The sequence below is a fragment of the Schistocerca piceifrons genome, unplaced genomic scaffold (assembly GCF_021461385.2).
Source record: "Schistocerca piceifrons isolate TAMUIC-IGC-003096 unplaced genomic scaffold, iqSchPice1.1 HiC_scaffold_1422, whole genome shotgun sequence".
NCBI classification, from domain to species: domain Eukaryota; kingdom Metazoa; phylum Arthropoda; class Insecta; order Orthoptera; family Acrididae; genus Schistocerca; species Schistocerca piceifrons.
Window position 1 is genome coordinate 70001 of NW_025727261.1, and position 5000 is coordinate 75000.

General features: G+C 54.1%; 1 non-coding gene across 1 annotated transcript in view; it reads right to left on the reverse strand.

Moving 5' to 3' along the window:
• Positions 1-811, reverse strand: part of LOC124734084 — a 1909-nt gene extending 1098 nt beyond the window's left edge. The window contains exon 1 of the ribosomal RNA XR_007009316.1: positions 1-811. This exon is cut by the window's left edge and continues 1098 nt beyond it. This is a non-coding gene — a ribosomal RNA (small subunit ribosomal RNA).
• Positions 812-5000: the final 4189 nt, after the last annotated feature.

Genomic DNA, 5000 nt, shown 5'->3' on the forward strand with positions numbered 1-5000 from the left:
AAGAGCACCCTGGTAGGATTTCAACGGGGTCCGCCTCGGGACGCACGAGCACGCACGGGGCGGTCGCACGCCTTCGGCTCGCCCCACCGGCAGGACGTCCCACGATACATGCCAGTTAAACACCGACGGGCGGTGAACCAACAGCGTGGGACACAAATCCAACTACGAGCTTTTTAACCGCAACAACTTTAATATACGCTATTGGAGCTGGAATTACCGCGGCTGCTGGCACCAGACTTGCCCTCCAATAGATACTCGTTAAAGGATTTAAAGTGTACTCATTCCGATTACGGGGCCTCGGATGAGTCCCGTATCGTTATTTTTCGTCACTACCTCCCCGTGCCGGGAGTGGGTAATTTGCGCGCCTGCTGCCTTCCTTGGATGTGGTAGCCGTTTCTCAGGCTCCCTCTCCGGAATCGAACCCTGATTCCCCGTTACCCGTTACAACCATGGTAGGCGCAGAACCTACCATCGACAGTTGATAAGGCAGACATTTGAAAGATGCGTCGCCGGTACGAGGACCGTGCGATCAGCCCAAAGTTATTCAGAGTCACCAAGGCAAACGGACCGGACGAGCCGACCGATTGGTTTTGATCTAATAAAAGCGTCCCTTCCATCTCTGGTCGGGACTCTGTTTGCATGTATTAGCTCTAGAATTACCACAGTTATCCAAGTAACGTGGGTACGATCTAAGGAACCATAACTGATTTAATGAGCCATTCGCGGTTTCACCTTAATGCGGCTTGTACTGAGACATGCATGGCTTAATCTTTGAGACAAGCATATGACTACTGGCAGGATCAACCAGGGAGCTGCGTCAACTAGAGCTGAGCAGCCGGCCGCCCGGGAGTGTGTCCCGGGGGCCCGCGCGAACACGCAAGCGTCCGCTCAATCATTCTGCAAACAGGAGGAGGCTGAGCTCCCCTGCACAATACACCTCGAAACCCTCTCAGGTCCCGGCGGCGCGCAGCGCCGTCCCAAGTACTTGGTCGGGTTCGAGAGAGGCGCAATCGCCCGGAGTTAGGCGAGTAGACGCTTTCGGTGCGACCACCCGTGCTCCCAACTGAGCTTGCCGCTGCCGACAGAGGCCCGGGAGCGTGCTGTCGTGGCATTGCCGGCGGGAGACAACACGCGCCACCTACGGTGACCGGCAGCTCCAACGCCAGCGCCACAGAAGGACAAAAGCCCCACTTGGGTGCCGAAGCGAACTCTCCCAGCACAGCGCACACGCCAACACATCCGCACAGCTGCGATACAAACCACCAGCGAGAACCGCTGGGGCGACCGAGCAGCAGACGGCGTCGCGGCGCCGAGCGCCGGGCGGCGGCGCATCCTCAACGCACACAGTCCTCAATCGGACCAGCACACTGCAGATGTCCACCGCGCTTCGCACCGGGCCCGCGAGGACCTACTTTGGCCGCACGGCGCCGCGCGCAGGGTGCGCCGGCGCGCAGCTGCGACGCCTGCCGCGTCCGTCGGCCGGCGCGCCTGCCACTGGCCGCCCCCACCAGCCGGCTGTAGCGCGTGCGCCCACGCACCGCGCGGCCAGCACGCCGGGAGGCGCCCCCTCACCGGCCGGGGACGGTCCCACCCAGCCACCGCCGCGTATCGCTTCACACCCAGATGCCGTTCAGTTTCGTCGGCATGGTGGGTATCGCTGGAACAACCGGTTAGTACCTCAACCTATCGTCGCCATCACCGATTCACCCCTAGCGAGAACAACCGCACCACAACGGGTTACCATTTCTTCATTTGCGTAACTTCACCAGAAAACGTAGGCGTCCATCGCCATTTGCAACTTCAACCATTATTGCATGCCTGTGTCAGGTGTCACGCCACACTACGTCTGCCCACATACACGCAACAAAATGTGCACGCCTAGACAATACGTGGAAGGTGGCCCCCGTACGTATGCGATGTCCATTGCTCGAACGACTGTCAACCGGCTTCTGTAGCATGTCGCAGATATGGAACGCGCTGCACCATGCCATCACGGTGTGTGAGGAGAGACGACTAGGTCCGAATACATCAACAGACAGCTCATGCTGATCGCCATCCACGGCGTCCGTTCCTCCCACACGTCTCTATGGCGTACCACACTGCAATCCAGCTCTCATAGGGAGACGACACGTAGCTGCGTGCACAATATTTGCACTGTATGGTCCGCCGTTTTTGGGCGCAGTCGTTGTACGGTCACACATGTGCCACGATGTATCATTCAGTACATAAGGACGAATGTGCAGTACAGATTGTGGTTCACGCGTACGACATCAGCGGACAGTTGACACAGGCCGCACCACAACGTAGCCTGCGTACGTCGCATGCGAAGGGCATTGAACATGCAAACTTGTCACCAACCACCTTGCGAAGGCAGGGGGCAAGGTGGGGACGTGGGGAGAGGTGGGGGGGGGGGGGGGGCGGCATGTACGCCCTGCTGCCATCCACATTACAGTGTACAGCAGGAGCATGTGGAAAGTCAGCAAGACTTGCAAGGTGTTTAACATGAAGCGATACACAGGGGAGCGGGCAGTGCGAGTAGCGAACTATATTGCGAGGGTTGCGGGTGGGCAACACTACACTAATTGAACGAGTCGTATAACAATTACAGAGCAGGTTTAGGCGACAACGTGGGTTACGATAGGCGACAACGTGGGTTACGTTAGGGGACAACGTGGGTTACGTTAGGGGACAACGTGGGTTACGTTAGGGGACAACGTGGGTTACGTTAGGGGACAACGTGGGTTACGTTAGGGGACAACGTGGGTTACGTTAGGGGACAACGTGGGTTACGTTAGGGGACAACGTGGGTTAGGTTAAGGCACAACATGGGTTAGGTTAAGGCACAACATGGGTTAGGTTAAGGCACAACATGGGTTAGGTTAAGGCACAACATGGGTTAGGTTAAGGCACAACATGGGTTAGGTTACGGCACAACATGGGTTAGGTTAAGGCACAACATGGGTTAGGTTAGGGGACAACATGGGTTAGGTTAGGGGACAACATGGGTTAGGTTAAGGCACAACATGGGTTAGGTTAAGGCACAACATGGGTTAGGTTAGGGGACAACATGGGTTAGGTTAGGGCACAACATGGGTTAGGTTAGGGGACAACATGGGTTAGGTTAGGGGACAACATGGGTTAGGTTAGGGGACAACATGGGTTAGGTTAGGGGACAACATGGGTTAGGTTAGGGGACAACATGGGTTAGGTTAGGGGACAACATGGGTTAGGTTAGGGGACAACATGGGTTAGGTTAGGGGACAACATGGGTTAGGTTAAGGCACAACATGGGTTAGGTTAGGGGACAACATGGGTTAGGTTAGGGGACAACATGGGTTAGGTTAGGGGACAACATGGGTTAGGTTAGGGGACAACATGGGTTAGGTTAGGGGACAACATGGGTTAGGTTAAGGCACAACATGGGTTAGGTTAGGGCACAACATGGGTTAGGTTAGGGCACAACATGGGTTAGGTTAGGGCACAACATGGGTTAGGTTAGGGGACAACATGGGTTAGGTTAGGGGACAACATGGGTTAGGTTAGGGGACAACATGGGTTAGGTTAGGGGACAACATGGGTTAGGTTAGGGGACAACATGGGTTAGGTTAGGGGACAACATGGGTTAGGTTAGGGGACAACATGGGTTAGGTTAGGGGACAACATGGGTTAGGTTAGGGGACAACATGGGTTAGGTTAGGGGACAACATGGGTTAGGTTAAGGCACAACATGGGTTAGGTTAAGGCACAACATGGGTTAGGTTAGGGGACAACATGGGTTAGGTTAGGGGACAACATGGGTTAGGTTAGGGGACAACATGGGTTAGGTTAAGGCACAACATGGGTTAGGTTAGGGGACAACATGGGTTAGGTTAAGGCACAACATGGGTTAGGTTAGGGGACAACATGGGTTAGGTTAGGGGACAACATGGGTTAGGTTAAGGCACAACATGGGTTAGGTTAAGGCACAACATGGGTTAGGTTAAGGCACAACATGGGTTAGGTTAGGGGACAACATGGGTTAGGTTAGGGGACAACTTGGGTTAGGTTAGGGGACAACATGGGTTAGGTTAAGGCACAACATGGGTTAGGTTAAGGCACAACATGGGTTAGGTTAGGGGACAACATGGGTTAGGTTAGGGGACAACATGGGTTAGGTTAGGGGACAACATGGGTTAGGTTAAGGCACAACATGGGTTAGGTTAGGGGACAACATGGGTTAGGTTAAGGCACAACATGGGTTAGGTTAGGGGACAACATGGGTTAGGTTAGGGGACAACATGGGTTAGGTTAAGGCACAACATGGGTTAGGTTAAGGCACAACATGGGTTAGGTTAAGGGACAACATGGGTTAGGTTAGGGGACAACTTGGGTTAGGTTAGGGGACAACATGGGTTAGGTTAAGGCACAACATGGGTTAGGTTAAGGCACAACATGGGTTAGGTTAAGGTACAACATGGGTTAGGTTAAGGTACAACATGGGTTAGGTTAGGTTACACGTTGTTGTAAGGAAAGGTGTGGGGGGGGGGGGGGGGGGCGGGGCGGCAGGTTCGTTGATAGTGATTATAGTAAGTGAATGCTTGTGACATGATGAGATTTGTCACGTCAGGATGCACCTTTGGCTTATTAGAGGCGGCGCTCCAATTCTATGCTTGTGTCAGACCTGTGTCTTTGACTCATGTCATTGTTTGTGCGCTGTGACAGGAGGTACTATTGTGATGTTGGGTGCACCGTTGTATAGGACATGTGTGGGTGTTGGTGCCTTATCTGCGCAATGGTGGATGTCGAAAGGGTGGGATATTCTATTTTCCGCATGGACCTCCTGGTCTGGTTGTGATAGTGTGGATTGTGTAATGTGGCGGAGAGGATGCACTGGATGTTGTTCCATGCTGGTGCTTACATATTGTATGTGCGCCTGTTAGAAGCAGAGAGTGGTGCGTGATCAGAGTGTCTGGCTGACGTGTGGTTCCCATTGTGGGCAGACTCTTTCAGCATGTATACGG